Consider the following 19155-nt stretch of genomic DNA (forward strand, 5'->3'; position numbering starts at 1 on the left):
GTGCACGTTTGGCCGTGTCTCCGGTATATACGGAAACGGACCAAACACGCACGTGTATCACGGACGTGTGAAGGGGGCCTTAGGGATATGAGAAAGGCAAGTTTGACTTTAGTCTTCTTACTATGAAAGTTACAGTTAAGGAAATAAACCTCCATACTGAGACTATGAAAAGAAGGCACTGCTGAGATTTGAACTCAGGATCTCCTGTTTACGAGACAGGCACTTTAACCCACAAAGCCACAGCACCACTTTGCCTCATGATAATAAAAAAAGCAGCTTCCAGTAGAGTGGCCCTCACACCATGTCCTTCAGTGTCCTCTTATGTCTAGAGACAGACTAATGAAAATTCATTCTGTGGTAAACCATTTTTTAGGGCTTCAATAGTGACACAAAATATAATCTTTATTAAATTACTGGTATTAAAACCCTGAGCTTTGGTTCATTTCTGATACAGCTTGAGCTAGTCTAACTCTTGACATTATCCACTGTCGGAGATGGGATAAGGCCCACTTTGCCAGAAGCTGATACACAAACTTTAGTGAAATTGCACAGACTTGTCAAATTCCTCATCAGATCACATTACCTAGCTTCAGTCTCTTCCTGTAGACGAAGTGCTGGGTGGTTAAGGTGAACATGCATGGGTCCGAATCCCATACTCGTTGATGTAATCTTCATCTCCAGATTTGAAAATCTTAATTATCTTTTTCAGCCCAAGTAGTGAATATTTAAAGCATTATCTGTTCAAGAAAGCTGTTATCAAACTTTTTTAACAGGGTTAGATGTGTGGAAGTATTTCAATCTGGCAAAGGAAAACGCACTGTTGTCATTTGACATGCTTGATGCCATCCTACATTGGGTGACATCTTCTTCCTTTTGAACACTTATACATAACAGATTTAGAATCTCTTCATTGCACTATCTTAGGGATATGAGAAAGGCAAGTTTGACTTTAGTCTTCTTACTATGGAAGTTACAATTACGGAAATAAACCTCCATACTGAGACTATGAAAAGAAGGCACTGCTGAGATTTGAACTCAGGATCTCCTGTTTACAAGACAGGCACTTTAACCGACTAAGCCACAGCACCACTTTGCCTCATGATAATAAAAAAAGCAGCTTCCAGTAGAGTGGCCCTCACATCATATCCTTCAGTGTCCTCTAATGTCTAGAGACAGACTAATGAAAATTCATTCTGTGGTAAACCATTTTCTAGTGCTTCAATAGTGACAAAATATAATCTTTATTAAATTACTGGTATTAAATCCCTGAGCTTTGGTTCATTTCTGATACAGCTTGAGCTAGTCTAACTCTACACATTATCCACTGTCGGAGATGGGATAAGGCCCACTTTGCCAGAAGCTGATACACAAACTTTAGTGAAATTGCACAGACTTGTCAAATTCCTCATCAGATCACATTACCTAGCTTCAGTCTCTTCCTGTAGACGAAGTGCTGGGTGGTTAAGGTGAACATGCATGGGTCCGAATCCCATACTCGTTGATGTAATCTTCATCTCCAGATTTGAAAATCTTAATTATCTTTTTCAGCCCAAGTAGTGAATATATAAAGCATTATCTGTTCAAGAAAGCTGTTATCAAACTTTTTTAACAGGGTTAGATGTGTGGAAGTATTTCAATCTGGCAAAGGAAAACGCACTGTTGTCATTTGACATGCTTGATGCCATCCTACATTGGGTGACATCTTCTTCCTTTTGAACACTTATACATAACAGATTTAGAATCTCTTCATTGCACTATCTTAAAGATATGATAAAGGCAAGTTTGACTTTAGTCTTCTTACTATGGAAGTCCCAGTTAAGGAAATAAACTGCCATACTGAGACTATGAAAAGAAGGCAGTGCTGAGATGTAAACTCAGGATCTCCTGTTTACGAGACAGGCGCTTTAACCCACTAAGCCACAGCACCACTTTGCCTCATGATAATAAAAAAAGCAGCTTCCAGTAGAGTGGCCCTCACACCATGTCCTTCAGTGTCCTCTAATGTCTAGAGACAGACTAATGAAAATTCATTCTGTGGTAAACCATTTTTTAAGGGCTTCAATAGTGACACAAAATATAATCTTTATTAAATTACTGGTATTAAAACCCTGAGCTTTGGTTCATTTCTGATACAGTTTGAGCTAGTCTAACTCTTGACATTATCCACTGTCGGAGATGAGATAAGGCACACTTTGCCAGAAGCTGATACACAAACTTTAGTGAAATTGCACAGACTTGTCAAATTCCTCATCAGATCACATTACCTAGCTTCAGTCTCTTCCTGTAGACGAAGTGCTGGGTGGTTAAGGTGAACATGCATGGGTCCGAATCCCATACTCGTTGATGTAATCTTCATCTCCAGATTTGAAAATCTTAATTATCTTTTTCAGCCCAAGTAGTGAATATATAAAGCATTATCTGTTCAAGAAAGCTGTTATCAAACTTTTTTAACAGGGTTAGATGTGTGGAAGTATTTCAATCTGGCAAAGGAAAACGCACTGTTGTCATTTGACATGCTTGATGCCATCCTACATTGGGTGACATCTTCTTCCTTTTGAACACTTATATATAACAGATTTAGAATCTCTTCATTGCACTATCTTAAAGATATGAAAAAGGCAAGTTTGACTTTAGTCTTCTTACTATGGAAGTCCCAGTTAAGGAAATAAACTGCCATACTGAGACTATGAAAAGAAGGCAGTGCTGAGATGTAAACTCAGGATCTCCTGTTTACGAGACAGGCGCTTTAACCCACTAAGCCACAGCACCACTTTGCCTCATGGTAATAAAAAAAGCAGCTTCCAGTAGAGTGGCCCACACATCATGTCCTTTAGTGTCCTCTAATGTCTAGAGACAGACTAATGAAAATTCATTCTGTGGTAAACCATTTTTTAGGGCTTCAATAGTGACTCAAAAAATAATCTTTATTAAATTACTGGTATTAAAACCCTGAGCTTTGGTTCATTTCTGATACAGTTTGAGCTAGTCTAACTCTTGACATTATCCACTGTCGGAGATGAGATAAGGCACACTTTGCCAGAAGCTGATACACAAACTTTAGTGAAATTGCACAGACTTGTCAAATTCCTCATCAGATCACATTACCTAGCTTCAGTCTTTTCCTGTAGACGAGGTGCTGGGTGGTTAAGGTGAACATGCATGGGTATGAATCCCATACTCGTTGATGTAATATTCATCTCCAGATTTGAACATCTTAATTATCTTTTTCAGCCCAAGTAGTGAATATTTCAAGCATTATCTGTTCAAGAAAGCTGTTATCAAACTTTTTTAACAGGGTTAGATGTGTGGAAGTATTTCAATCTGGCAAAGGAAAATGCACTGATGTCATTTGACATGCTTGATGCCATCCTACATTGGGTGACATCTTCTTCCTTTTGAACACTTATACATAACAGATTTAGAATCTCTTCATTGCACTATCTTAGGGATATGAGAAAGGCAAGTTTGACTTTAGTCTTCTTACTATGGAAGTTACAATTACGGAAATAAACCTCCATACTGAGACTATGAAAAGAAGGCACTGCTGAGATTTGAACTCAGGATCTCCTGTTTACAAGACAGGCACTTTAACCGACTAAGCCACAGCACCACTTTGCCTCATGATAATAAAAAAAGCAGCTTCCAGTAGAGTGGCCCTCACATCATATCCTTCAGTGTCCTCTAATGTCTAGAGACAGACTAATGAAAATTCATTCTGTGGTAAACCATTTTCTAGTGCTTCAATAGTGACAAAATATAATCTTTATTAAATTACTGGTATTAAATCCCTGAGCTTTGGTTCATTTCTGATACAGCTTGAGCTAGTCTAACTCTACACATTATCCACTGTCGGAGATGGGATAAGGCCCACTTTGCCAGAAGCTGATACACAAACGTTAGTGAAATTGCACAGACTTGTCAAATTCCTCATCAGATCACATTACCTAGCTTCAGTCTCTTCCTGTAGACGAAGTGCTGGGTGGTTAAGGTGAACATGCATGGGTCCGAATCCCATACTCGTTGATGTAATCTTCATCTCCAGATTTGAAAATCTTAATTATCTTTTTCAGCCCAAGTAGTGAATATATAAAGCATTATCTGTTCAAGAAAGCTGTTATCAAACTTTTTTAACAGGGTTAGATGTGTGGAAGTATTTCAATCTGGCAAAGGAAAACGCACTGTTGTCATTTGACATGCTTGATGCCATCCTACATTGGGTGACATCTTCTTCCTTTTGAACACTTATACATAACAGATTTAGAATCTCTTCATTGCACTATCTTAAAGATATGATAAAGGCAAGTTTGACTTTAGTCTTCTTACTATGGAAGTCCCAGTTAAGGAAATAAACTGCCATACTGAGACTATGAAAAGAAGGCAGTGCTGAGATGTAAACTCAGGATCTCCTGTTTACGAGACAGGTGCTTTAACCCACTAAGCCACAGCACCACTTTGCCTCATGATAATAAAAAAAGCAGCTTCCAGTAGAGTGGCCCTCACACCATGTCCTTCAGTGTCCTCTAATGTCTAGAGACAGACTAATGAAAATTCATTCTGTGGTAAACCATTTTTTAGGGCTTCAATAGTGACACAAAATATAATCTTTATTAAATTACTGGTATTAAAACCCTGAGCTTTGGTTCATTTCTGATACAGTTTGAGCTAGTCTAACTCTTGACATTATCCACTGTCGGAGATGAGATAAGGCACACTTTGCCAGAAGCTGATACACAAACTTTAGTGAAATTGCACAGACTTGTCAAATTCCTCATCAGATCACATTACCTAGCTTCAGTCTTTTCCTGTAGACGAGGTGCTGGGTGGTTAAGGTGAACATGCATGGGTATGAATCCCATACTCGTTGATGTAATATTCATCTCCAGATTTGAACATCTTAATTATCTTTTTCAGCCCAAGTAGTGAATATTTCAAGCATTATCTGTTCAAGAAAGCTGTTATCAAACTTTTTTAACAGGGTTAGATGTGTGGAAGTATTTCAATCTGGCAAAGGAAAATGCACTGATGTCATTTGACATGCTTGATGCCAGGGCTTCATTGCACTATCTTAGGGATATGAGAAAGGCAAGTTTGACTTTAGTCTTCTTACTATGAAAGTTACAGTTAAGGAAATAAACCTCCATACTGAGACTATGAAAAGAAGGCACTGCTGAGATTTGAACTCAGGATCTCCCGTTTACAAGACAGGCACTTTAACTCACTAAGCCACAGCACCACATTGCCTCATGATAAAAAAAAGCAGCTTCCAGTGGAGTGGCCCTCACATCATGTCCTTCAGTGTCCTCTAATGTCTAGAGACAGACTAATGAAAATTCATTCTGTGGTAAACCATTTTTTAGGGCTTCAATAGTGACACAAAATATAATCTTTATTAAATTACTGGTATTAAAACCCTGAGCTTTGGTTCATTTCTGATACAGTTTGAGCTAGTCTAACTCTTGACATTATCCACTGTCGGAGATGAGATAAGGCACACTTTGCCAGAAGCTGATACACAAACTTTAGTGAAATTGCACAGACTTGTCAAATTCCTCATCAGATCACATTACCTAGCTTCAGTCTTTTCCTGTAGACGAGGTGCTGGGTGGTTAAGGTGAACATGCATGGGTCCGAAACCCATACTCGTTGATGTAATCTTCATCTCCAGATTTGAAAATCTTAATTATCTTTTTCAGCCCAAGTAGTGAATATTTCAAGCATTATCTGTTCAAGAAAGCTGTTATCAAACTTTTTTAACAGGGTTAGAAGTGTGGAAGTATTTCAATCTGGCAAAGGAAAATGCACTGATGTCATTTGACATGCTTGATGCCAGAGCTTCATTGCACTATCTTAGGGATATGAGAAAGGCAAGTTTGACTTTAGTCTTCTTACTATGAAAGTTACAGTTAAGGAAATAAACCTCCATACTGAGACTATGAAAAGAATGCACTGCTGAGATTTGAACTCAGTATCTCCTGTTTACGAGACAGCCGCTTTAACCCACTAAGCCACAGCACCACTATGCCTCATGATAATGAAAAAAGCAGCTTCCAGTAGAGTGGCCCTCACATCATGTCCTTCAGTGTCCTCTAATGTCTAGAGACAGACTAATGAAAATTCATTCTGTGGTAAACCATTTTTTAGGGCTTCAATAGTGACACAAAAAATAATCTTTATTAAATTACTGGTATTAAAACCCTGAGCTTTGGTTCATTTCTGATACAGTTTGAGCTAGTCTAACTCTTGACATTATCCACTGTCGGAGATGAGATAAGGCACACTTTGCCAGAAGCTGATACACAAACTTTAGTGAAATTGCACAGACTTTTCAAATTCCTCATCAGATCACATTACCTAGCTTCAATCTCTTCCTGTAGACGAGGTGCTGGGTGGTTAAGGTGAACATGCATGGGTCCGAATCCCATACTCGTTGATGTAATCTTCATCTCCAGATTTGAAAATCTTAATTATCTTTTTCAGCCCAAGTAGTGAATATTTCAAGCATTATCTGTTCAAGAAAGCTGTTATCAAACTTTTTTAACAGGGTTAGAAGTGTGGAAGTATTTCAATCTGGCAAAGGAAAATGCACTGATGTCATTTGACATGCTTGATGCCAGAGCTTCATTGCACTATCTTAGGGATATGAGAAAGGCAAGTTTGACTTTAGTCTTCTTACTATGAAAGTTACAGTTAAGGAAATAAACCTCCATACTGAGACTATGAAAAGAAGGCACTGCTGAGATTTGAACTCAGTATCTCCTGTTTACGAGACAGGCACTTTAACCCACTAAGCCACAGCACCACTATGCCTCATGATAATGAAAAAAGCAGCTTCCAGTAGAGTGGCCCTCACATCATGTCCTTCAGTGTCCTCTAATGTCTAGAGACAGACTAATGAAAAATCATTCTGTGGTAAACCATTTTTTAGGGCTTCAATAGTGACACAAAAAATAATCTTTATTAAATTACTGGTATTAAAACCCTGAGCTTTGGTTCATTTCTGATACAGTTTGAGCTAGTCTAACTCTTGACATTATCCACTGTCGGAGATGAGATAAGGCACACTTTGCCAGAAGCTGATACACAAACTTTAGTGAAATTGCACAGACTTTTCAAATTCCTCATCAGATCACATTACCTAGCTTCAATCTCTTCCTGTAGACGAGGTGCTGGGTGGTTAAGGTGAACATGCATGGGTCCGAATCCCATACTCGTTGATGTAATCTTCATCTCCAGATTTGAAAATCTTAATTATCTTTTTCAGCCCAAGTAGTGAATATTTCAAGCATTATCTGTTCAAGAAAGCTGTTATCAAACTTTTTTAACACGGTTAGAAGTGTGGAAGTATTTCAATCTGGCAAAGGAAAATGCACTGATGTCATTTGACATGCTTGATGCCAGGGCTTCATTGCACTATCTTAGGGATATGAGAAAGGCAAGTTTGACTTTAGTCTTCTTACTATGAAAGTTACAGTTAAGGAAATAAACCTCCATACTGAGACTATGAAAAGAAGGCACTGCTGAGATTTGAACTCAGTATCTCCTGTTTACGAGACAGGCACTCTAACCCACTAAGCCACAGCACCACTATGCCTCATGATAATGAAAAAAGCAGCTTCCAGTAGAGTGGCCCTCACATCATGTCCTTCAGTGTCCTCTAATGTCTAGAGACAGACTAATGAAAAATCATTCTGTGGTAAACCATTTTTTAGGGCTTCAATAGTGACACAAAAAATAATCTTTATTAAATTACTGGTATTAAAACCCTGAGCTTTGGTTCATTTCTGATACAGTTTGAGCTAGTCTAACTCTTGACATTATCCACTGTCGGAGATGAGATAAGGCACACTTTGCCAGAAGCTGATACACAAACTTTAGTGAAATTGCACAGACTTTTCAAATTCCTCATCAGATCACATTACCTAGCTTCAATCTCTTCCTGTAGACGAGGTGCTGGGTGGTTAAGGTGAACATGCATGGGTCCGAATCCCATACTCGTTGATGTAATCTTCATCTCCAGATTTGAAAATCTTAATTATCTTTTTCAGCCCAAGTAGTGAATATTTCAAGCATTATCTGTTCAAGAAAGCTGTTATCAAACTTTTTTAACAGGGTTAGAAGTGTGGAAGTATTTCAATCTGGCAAAGGAAAATGCACTGATGTCATTTGACATGCTTGATGCCAGGGCTTCATTGCACTATCTTAGGGATATGAGAAAGGAAAGTTTGACTTTAGTCTTCTTACTATGGTAGTCCCAGTTAAGGAAATAAACTGCCATACTGAGACTATGAAAAGAAGGCACTGCTGAGATTTGAACTCAGGATCTCCCATTTACAAGACAGGCACTTTAACCCACTAAGCCACAGCACCACTTTGCCTCATGATAAAAAAAAAGCAGCTTCCAGTGGAGTGGCCCTCACATCTAGTGATGAGCGAGTACTAAAAAGCTCGGGTGCTCGAAGCTCGGGCCGAGCCTCCCAAGATACTCGTGTACTCGGCCCGAGCAACGAGCCCAATGTTATCCTATGGGAGACCCGAGTATTTTTGTGAAATGACCTCCCGGCAGCATGGAGAAACCCTAAAAATGTCACAAAAGTCTCAGAAGAGTGCTCAAATGACATGGCAACAGCATGGGGAAGACCCCTTGAAGCATTTATCACTCAAAAGTCACAGCTGTGAACAATTTTGTCCGCGTTTTACGCCATTTTTACGGACTCACCAGAAAACCTTCCAAAATGACCCCAAAATGATTTTTCATGGCGGAAATGTTAAGGGCACATACCCAATAGTGAGATAGAGCTGGTGTATGTTACTTTTTGAGATCAATACATGAAAGATTTTACGTGAAAACATTGTGTGGCACTCCGATGTCCCTGAGAAGAGACGTACATGAAGGCCTCTTGAGTCTAATGTGCCCATTTTGAGGAAGTGAGTCTTTGTAGTATTTTCCTTTGCCAGGGCAGTCCTAAATTGTGAGGTTCACCAATGCCCCTGCATACAGACGTGCATGAGGGCCTGTAAACCTGAAGTGCCCATTGGAAGGAAGTGGGTGTATTATAGTATAGCCCTTAGGCAGGGAAGCCAAACATTGGGAGGCTCCACGTTGTCCCTGGATAGAGACGTGCATGAAGGCCTGTAAACCTGAAGTGCCCATTGGAAGGAAGTGGGTGTATTATAGTATAGCCCTTAGGCAGGGAAGCCAAACATTGGGAGGCTCCACGTTGTCCCTGGATAGAGACGTGCATGAAGGCCTGTAAACCTGAAGTGCCCATTGGAAGGAAGTGGGTGTATTATAGTATAGCCCTTAGGCAGGGAAGCCAAACATTGGGAGGCTCCACGTTGTCCCTGGATAGAGACGTGCATGAAGGCCTGTAAACCTGAAGTGCCCATTGGAAGGAAGTGGGTGTATTATAGTATAGCCCTTAGGCAGGGAAGCCAAACATTGGGAGGCTCCACGTTGTCCCTGGATAGAGACGTGCATGAAGGCCTGTAAACCTGAAGTGCCCATTGGAAGGAAGTGGGTGTATTATAGTATAGCCCTTAGGCAGGGAAGCCAAACATTGGGAGGCTCTACGTTGTCCCTGGATAGAGACCTGTTAGGTTCTTAGTGCCTCCGTGCTTGCATTTAAAAACCGCACGTGTGTGCCTGTTGGTGGCAGCTTTCCGCTGCATTTGTGTGAGTTTTGCACAAACTTGGATATAACACACAAGTCTAGTGAATACACATCAGCACAGCATTGCAAAATGCGCAAGGGCGTTGTCAACGAACAAGGAAGTGGACGTGATGGTGGTGCAGGCAGACACCGAGGTTGTGTGCAAGCTCTAATTTCGCCACAACAAAGGGCCACATCTAGTCGCTCGCACGTCCTGTCCCAAATTCTTGGGGACCGCAGCAGTACACCCCTCTTGAACCAAGACCAGTGTCAACAGGTTGTTAGTTGGATAGCGGATAATGCTTCCAGTCAGATTGGCACCACCACAAACACTCTGTCTTCCACACGGTCAAGTGTCAGTAGCCGTGATACTGCACCGCACATTTCAGAACCTGATCCTCCTTCCTACCACCAGGCCGAGTACACGTCCACGGACATTACTGATCCCACACTTGGACACTCGGAATAGCTGTTCGTTCACGTTTCCATTCACAAATTCTGGCCTCTCGCCAGCTCCTGTTGAAGTGGGCCATGACGAGATTGTATGTACAGATGCACAAATATTTGAGCAGCCACGTTCTCACGAAGTTGGCAACGTGTCTCAACAAGGGGTGGCCGATGATGAGACACAATTGTCAGGAAGTCAGGAGGAGGAGCAGGGTGCGGAAGAGGAAGACGACGTGGTGGATGATCCAGTAACTGACCCAACCTGGCAGGAGGATATGCAGAGCGAGGACAGCAGTGCACAGGGGGAGGGAGGCGTAGCATCACAACAGGCAGTAAGAAGCAGAGTGGTGGCCCCAGGCAGACGTCAGTCAACTGTTCCCCGGAACAACACGACACAAGGTGCCTGTACAAATGTTAGGTCTTCCCGAGTCTGGCTGTAATACTATTGTATGTATTGAGGATTTCGATTGCGTTAGGGCAATGACAACCAGAGACGAGTTCTTGGTGCAAGACATTTATAATATGCAACCAGCAAATATGTACATAAACGGAACAAAAACACAGTAGAACATAAATACAGGAAATACCTTCCAGGGACTGAGCGAAAGGGAATTCCCGGTACCGCGCACCGGACTCCCCCAGGGAGACCACCAACAGCAAACCCCTATACAGGGACTGTCTGGCAATCACCCCAGAAGCCCTAAATGCGCAGCAGCCGGGACACAAAAGGGCAATAGGTAAGTCGAAAAATGTCTGTACGTGATGTGAGTCCAGAGTGGTATTAAACGGAAGGAACCGGGCAGAAGTTCCGACCAAAGACGGCAAACGGAGTCCAGGTACAGCTAGATGATACCAGATGAAGTCCAGAGTCGGTGTCGGTTGTTTTCCAAGAGGATCCGAATAACAATCAGGAACCAAAAGCAGCAGGGCAGGAGCACACAGGAAGCAGTATACTCAGGCACTGGACTAAGCTTTAGGGGCGGCTTTTAAACAGATGGACAGGAAGTAGGGCAACATAACAGAAAACTCCATGTTAACAAAGGGCAAGCTCTTTCAAAAGAAAACTGGAAAACCAGGAACTCTGACACTGGCAGTTTTTTAAGTTGGCTCCAGATGATTCTAAAAAGGCCATTTGCAACACCTGCCATGCCAGCATCAGCAGGGGTACCAAAACTAGCAGCCTGACCACCACCAGCATGATCAGGCACATGTCAGCCAAGCACCCGACTTTGTGGGAAGTACAACAGAGTCGAGGAGCAGTGCTTGCTGATGTCACTGCTACGTCTTCGCTGGTTGTGCATGCGAGCCAATCCCCTGTCCATGCTGCCTGCGAACAAGCCTCCTCCACTCCTGCACCTGCAGTTGCCTACGCAGAAAGAACACCATCATCAAGCACGTCCTTGTCCCAGCGCAACGTTCAGTTATCCATTCAGCAAACCTTTGAGCGCAGGCGCAAATACACTGCCAACACCCCACATGCCACAGTTCTAAATGCTAACATTTCGCGACTGCTTGCGCTGGAAATGTTGCCTTTTAGGCTGGTTGAGACAGAAGCATTCCGCGAACTGATGGTGGCAGCTGTCCCACGTTACTCGGTCCACAGCCGCCACTATTTCTCCCTGTGTGCCGTCCCCGCATTGCATAACTAACCACGTGTCACAAAACATCACACGTGCCCGGAACAACGCTGTTTCAGCCAAAGTCCACCTAACCACAGACACGTGGACAAGTGCATGTGGGCAAGGCCGCTACATCTCGTTGACGTCACACTGGGTTAATATTGTGCAAGCTGGGACCCAGTCTGAGCGAGGGACGGAATACGTCCTTCACACACCAAGTTTTGCAGGCCCTACCTCAGTCAGGGTTTCACACACACTCTACAGCTCCGGAATGTCATGCTCCTCAGCCTCCTCCTCCTCCTGCGCATCCTGATCCACTTTACCCTCCACACCAGTCCCAAGCTGTAAGTGTCGCTGGCGGAGGAGGGGACGGTGCGCTCTCCCACTGCTCGGGTCCGGCTGACGCAGCTCTACGGCTGCTGCTGCTCGTTGGCTCGAGCGATGGCCGGATCCCGGGGACTCGAGCGGCGCTACTCGCCCGTGAGTGAAAAGGGGTGGTTTGGGTTTTGGGGATATTGTCCGTGACGCCACCCACGGTTGTGGTGATTGTGTGGACACCACCGCTGCTCTGGACGGGGATCCCGGGAGCCTGTGACAGGGAGCAGCTTTGTTGTTATTTCTCCCCTACGTGGGTAGGGGGGTTGGTTGTCCCGGGGCCTGGTGATGGGGTAGAGATGGATGACAGGCGGGTTGCGGGGCCTGATGAAGTGCATGGTCGCAGGGGCAGCGCTGTGCCGCACGGCACGGAGGTACTCACTCAGCCCAATGATGATGACACAGTTCAGGGTAAAACAAGTGGCTGGATGGACAGGTCACTCGGACGGCTGCGGTTGTTCCTCCCTGCAGGTTAGTGATGACTGTCTCTCCCTGCACCGAAGTTAAGTGTTGGTAGTGATGGTTTCCCAACGGTAACCCGCTCCCTGACCTGGATATGGGCCGGAGGAGCCCCTTTTGCCCACAGGCGCTGGCCCTGGGAGACGGTTGCCCTTGCCGGTGGCTGTGTCTCCCCTTCACGGTTGTACGGTTGCCTTCTATCTGGACTTGGCTGTTTGGAAACCCTGAGGTCCCCTTCAATAACGGATTTGGCAAATTCACGGCGACACCAAGCCTTGCCGGGATCCGAAAGTCCTCTGCCAATGGTGCTGGCTTCGCTTTGTATACCGGTCCGGTACGGCCGGGTCACCACCCGTCCACGGTCCTTACGGCAGACTCCAATCGGCCTCCACTGCAGACGGTCACCACATCCTGCCAACCTTGCTGTCCTGTCCAGGCCACACACCCGGACCAACTTCAGGCTCTTTGCTGTCACTTTTCTCCTCTCTACTACTTTCCTCCTTCCACTTCCTTAGCTTAACTCTCACTGCCTGTGTTTTCCCTCCTCCTCGGTGGGTGGAGACCAACCGCCTGGCTCCACACCCTGGTGTGGACAACAGCCCCTGGGGAAGGCAACAAGGATTTTGTGTTTTGACTATGATATGCCTGCAGGGAGTGTGGGGTGTTTAAGTGTTGTGCTCTGTGGCCCCTGGCTTGTCCAGGGCGACACAGAAGCACTGCAGCACTGCCTCGGCGAAGCGGCAACAGGCAGTGCTGAAGCTAATCTGCATAGGTGACAAACCCCACAATGCAGAAGAGGTGTGGACAGCTCTGAAACAGCAGGCAGATCACTGGCTCACAACTCTGAACCTAAAGCCAGGAAAGGTGGTGTGTGACAATGGCCGGAACCTGGTGGCGGCTTTGAGGCGAGGCCAGCTGACACATGTTCCATGCTTGGCCCATGTGCTCAACCTCGAGGTTCAGCGGTTTCTAAAGTCATAGTCAGAGCTGTCTGATCTGCTGGTAAAAGTTCGCCGCCTGTCTGCACATTTTCGAAAGTCACCTACTGCTTCAGCCGGCCTTGCCGCCTTAAGACGCCGTTTGCATCTTCCGGCACACAGACTGGTGTGTGATGTCCCCACGCGTTGGAATTCAACTCTGCACATGTTGGTCAGGATATGTGAGCAGAAGAGGGCAGTTGTTGAGTACCTGCATCACCTAAGCCGTCGGGAAATGGGTCAAACTCCACACATAACACCTGAGGAGTGGAGATGGATGTCCGACCTATGCACCATCCGCCAAAACTTTGAGGACTACAACAAGATGGTGAGCGGCGATGACGACATTATTAGCGTCACCATACCGCTTCTCTGCCTTCTAAAATGGTCTCTGCTCAGAAAACAAACATGATGCATTGCAGGCGGAGCGCGATGAGTTTCAGCAAGAAACAGTAGTGGGTGTGGGTGATGATAACACACAGCCCAGCCTCGTCTCATCACAACGTGCAGTGGAGGACTATGACGAGGAGGAGGATGAAGACATGGAGCAACTCTCTGGCCAAATTGAGGATATGACATGCAGTCATATCCTCGGTTCAGCGTGGCTGGCCAGAGGACAGGGTAGATGATGAGGAGGAGGAGGACAGCATGTTCAGTCATCGTGTCGGTCAGGATACTGAAGTGATGGCTGTTAAGAGTCTGGCACACATGGCTGACTTTATGGTAAGCTGCCTGTCTCGTGACCCTCGCGTTAAGAACATCTTGGCCGACAATCATTACTGGTTGGTAACACTGTTAGACCCACGCTAAAAGGAGAACTTTATGTCTCTTATTCCCGAGGCGGAGAGGTCAGGCAAAATGCAGCAGTTCCAGAAGGCCATAGTCACGGAAGTAGGCAAAGCATTCCCCTCACAAAACGCTAGCGGCATAGGTCATGAATCAGTGGACAACCGAGGCGTACAGCCGAGAGAGGCACAAGTCCAATCCGCCAGAGGTAGGGGAACAGTCTTTAAGATGTGTGACAGTTTTCTCAGCCCCTCACGTACCACAGCCCCTGAGGTGCGGGGTAGTGCCACAAGAAATCCTAAGTTTGCCCAGATGCTGAAGGAGTACCTTGCAGATCGAACAACTGTACTCCGACATTCCTCTGTGCCTTACAATTATTGGGTATCCAAGCTGGACACGTGGCATGAATTGGCTCTCTACGCCTTGGAAGGCCTGGCCTGCCCTGCTGCTAGCGTTTTGTCAGAGCGTGTTTTTAGTGCCGCAGGTGGAATCATTACAGATAAACGCACCCGCCTGTCAACTGAAAATGCTGACAAGCTGACTCTGATCAAGATGAACAAGGGTTGGATTGGGCCAGACTTCACCACACCACCAGCAAATGAGAGCGGAATTTAAAGTTTGCCATGTACCTCCACTCACCCATGGGTACACACTTCTGGAGTTTGGCTAATCGCTGGACTGCTCCTCCTTCTCCTCATGCGCCACCATGATGATGACCGTTACAAATTGCAATACTTAGGCCTTTGTTTCAGGTATACCCCCAGTGGTAAATTTTTTCGCCCATTCTTTGCAGAATGGACATTACAACGACAGGAGACCCACTCCTTTGCAATGGGAACAATGTTTTGAGGCCCTCATGCACGTCTCTATCCAGGGACAACGTGGAGCCTGACGCTGCCACCGACTGCCACACACGTGCTGTTTTTAAATGCAAGCACGGACGCAATAAGAACCTAACTGGTTTTTAGGAGCGACAATTACTGAGAAGTCTGACACTATCAGACACTGCTGACTGACGTGTATTATACACTAGACTTGTGCGTTATATAATAGTTTGTGCAAAACGCGCACCTGTACCCTGCCACCGACTGCCACACACGTGCTGTTTTTAAATGCAAGCACGGACGCAATAAGAACCTAACTGGTTTTTAGGAGCGACAATTACTGAGAAGTCTGACACTATCAGACACTGCTGACTGACGTGTATTATACACTAGACTTGTGCGTTATATAATAGTTTGTGCAAAACGCGCACCTGTACCCTGACACCGACTGCCACACACGTGCTGTTTTTAAATGCAAGCACGGACGCAATAAGAACCTAACTGGTTTTTAGGAGCGACAATTACTGAGAAGTCTGACACTATCAGACACTGCTGACTGACGTGTATTATACACTAGACTTGTGCGTTATATAATAGTTTGTGCAAAACGCGCACCTGTACCCTGCCACCGACTGCCACACACGTGCTGTTTTTAAATGCAAGCACGGACGCAATAAGAACCTAACTGGTTTTTAGGAGCGACAATTACTGAGAAGTCTGACACTATCAGACACTGCTGACTGACGTGTATTATACACTAGACTTGTGCGTTATATAATAGTTTGTGCAAAACGCGCACCTGTACCCTGCCACCGACTGCCACACACGTGCTGTTTTTAAATGCAAGCACGGACGCAATAAGAACCTAACTGGTTTTTAGGAGCGACAATTACTGAGAAGTCTGACACTATCAGACACTGCTGACTGACGTGTATTATACACTAGACTTGTGCGTTATATAATAGTTTGTGCAAAACGCGCACCTGTACCCTGACACCGACTGCCACACACGTGCTGTTTTTAAATGCAAGCACGGACGCAATAAGAACCTAACTGGTTTTTAGGAGCGACAATTACTGAGAAGTCTGACACTATCAGACACTGCTGACTGACGTGTATTATACACTAGACTTGTGCGTTATATAATAGTTTGTGCAAAACGCGCACCTGTACCCTGCCACCGACTGCCACACACGTGCTGTTTTTAAATGCAAGCACGGACGCAATAAGAACCTAACTGGTTTTTAGGAGCGACAATTACTGAGAAGTCTGACACTATCAGACACTGCTGACTGACGTGTATTATACACTAGACTTGTGCGTTATATAATAGTTTGTGCAAAACGCGCACCTGTACCCTGCCACCGACTGCCACACACGTGCTGTTTTTAAATGCAAGCACGGACGCAATAAGAACCTAACTGGTTTTTAGGAGCGACAATTACTGAGAAGTCTGACACTATCAGACACTGCTGACTGACGTGTATTATACACTAGACTTGTGCGTTATATAATAGTTTGTGCAAAACGCGCACCTGTACCCTGCCACCGACTGCCACACACGTGCTGTTTTTAAATGCAAGCACGGACGCAATAAGAACCTAACTGGTTTTTAGGAGCGACAATTACTGAGAAGTCTGACACTATCAGACACTGCTGACTGACGTGTATTATACACTAGACTTGTGCGTTATATAATAGTTTGTGCAAAACGCGCACCTGTACCCTGCCACCGACTGCCACACACGTGCTGTTTTTAAATGCAAGCACGGACGCAATAAGAACCTAACTGGTTTTTAGGAGCGACAATTACTGAGAAGTCTGACACTATCAGACACTGCTGACTGACGTGTATTATACACTAGACTTGTGCGTTATATAATAGTTTGTGCAAAACGCGCACCTGTACCCTGCCACCGACTGCCACACACGTGCTGTTTTTAAATGCAAGCACGGACGCAATAAGAACCTAACTGGTTTTTAGGAGCGACAATTACTGAGAAGTCTGACACTATCAGACACTGCTGACTGACGTGTATTATACACTAGACTTGTGCGTTATATAATAGTTTGTGCAAAACGCGCACCTGTACCCTGCCACCGACTGCCACACACGTGCTGTTTTTAAATGCAAGCACGGACGCAATAAGAACCTAACTGGTTTTTAGGAGCGACAATTACTGAGAAGTCTGACACTATCAGACACTGCTGACTGACGTGTATTATACACTAGACTTGTGCGTTATATAATAGTTTGTGCAAAACGCGCACCTGTACCCTGCCACCGACTGCCACACACGTGCTGTTTTTAAATGCAAGCACGGACGCAATAAGAACCTAACTGGTTTTTAGGAGCGACAATTACTGAGAAGTCTGACACTATCTGGACTGTTTTACACTGTGTACACCAGCCCCAGATATGATGAAGGCTGGTATACGGTCACCACTAGGAATGGCTATATATACCCTGCCTGCCTGCCTGTATACTGCTACAATAGTCCTGACAAGGACTCTTCTGGTCACTAGCCTGTATTCCGACCTGGCTATACCCTGCCTGTATATAGCAACAATAGTCCTGAGAAGGACTCTGCTACTGTACTCCGACCTGGCTATACCCTGCCTGCCTGTATACAACTAGAATAGTCCTGAGAAGGACTTCTGGTCACACTGTTTGCAGCCCTGCTCCGGAACTAACTATAAAGGGCCGCAAAGCTTTCCCTGAATCAGCGACACTCTCCCTACACTCACTGTCAGAATAGCTGTGAGCAGAGCACAGCGCGCCGGCCTATATAAAGGCTCGGTGACGCTGTGCAGGCCGGCCAATCACTGCAATTCCACAACTAACAGGGCTGTGGCATTGCAGTGGTCTGCCAGCCAATCCCTGCATGAGGGCTGGCTCTCAAAAGAGCGCCAACATGCAGAAATGAAGACCACGAGTAAAGCACGAGTATCGCGAGATTACTCGGTCCCCGCCGAGCAGCCCGAGTACAGTGATACTCGTGCGAGTACCGAGTAGTGACAAGCATGCTCGCTCATCACTACTCACATCATGTCCTTCAGTGTCCTCTAATGTCTAGAGACAGACTAATGAAAATTCATTCTGTGGTAAACCATTTTTTAGGGCTTCAATAGTGACACAAAATATAATCTTTATTAAATTACTGGTATTAAAACCCTGAGCTTTGGTTCATTTCTGATACAGTTTGAGCTAGTCTAACTCTTGACATTATCCACTGTCGGAGATGAGATAAGGCACACTTTGCCAGAAGCTGATACACAAACTTTAGTGAAATTGCACAGACTTGTCAAATTCCTCATCAGATCACATTACCTAGCTTCAATCTCTTCCTGTAGACGAGGTGCTGGGTGGTTAAGGTGAACATGCATGGGTCCGAAACCCATACTCGTTGATGTAATCTTCATCTCCAGATTTGAAAATCTTAATTATCTTTTTCAGCCCAAGTAGTGAATATTTCAAGCATTATCTGTTCAAGAAAGCTGTTATCAAACTTTTTTAACAGGGTTAGAAGTGAGGAAGTATTTCAATCTGGCAAAGGAAAATGCACTGATGTCATTTGACATGCTTGATGCCATCCTACATTGGGTGACATCTTCTTCCTTTTGAACACTTATACATAACAGATTTAGAATCTCTTCATTGCACTATCTTAAAGATATGAGAAAGGCAAGTTTGACTTTAGTCTTCTTACTATGGAAGTCCCAATTAAGGAAATAAACTGCCATACTGAGACTATGAAAAGAAGGCTCTGCTGAGATTTGAACTCAGGATCTCCCGTTTATGAAACAGGCGCTTTAACCCACTAAGCCACAGCGCCACTTTGCCTCATGATAAAGAAAAAAAGCAGCTTCCAATAGAGTGGCCCTCACATCATGTCCTTCAGTGTCCTCTAATGTCTAGAGACAGACTAATGAAAATTCATTCTGTGGTAAACCATTTTTAGGGCTTCAATAGTGACACAAGATATAACTTTATTAAATTACTGGTATTAAAACCCTG

General features: G+C 44.5%; 3 non-coding genes across 3 annotated transcripts; all 3 read right to left on the reverse strand.

The window, feature by feature from the left end:
• Window positions 1-173: 173 nt before the first annotated feature.
• TRNAT-CGU (transfer RNA threonine (anticodon CGU)) lies at window positions 174-247 on the reverse strand. The gene has a single exon. It is a non-coding gene; the product is annotated as a tRNA-Thr (tRNA).
• Window positions 248-6725: 6478 nt separating this feature from the next.
• On the reverse strand, window positions 6726-6799 carry TRNAT-CGU (transfer RNA threonine (anticodon CGU)). Its single transcript has one exon. It is a non-coding gene; the product is annotated as a tRNA-Thr (tRNA).
• Window positions 6800-7509: 710 nt separating this feature from the next.
• Window positions 7510-7583, reverse strand: TRNAT-CGU (transfer RNA threonine (anticodon CGU)). The gene has a single exon. It is a non-coding gene; the product is annotated as a tRNA-Thr (tRNA).
• Between the last annotated feature and the right edge of the window lie 11572 nt (window positions 7584-19155).

Source organism: Anomaloglossus baeobatrachus, chromosome 7 (assembly GCF_048569485.1).
Source record: "Anomaloglossus baeobatrachus isolate aAnoBae1 chromosome 7, aAnoBae1.hap1, whole genome shotgun sequence".
In the NCBI taxonomy this organism is placed as follows: Eukaryota; Metazoa; Chordata; class Amphibia; order Anura; family Aromobatidae; genus Anomaloglossus; species Anomaloglossus baeobatrachus.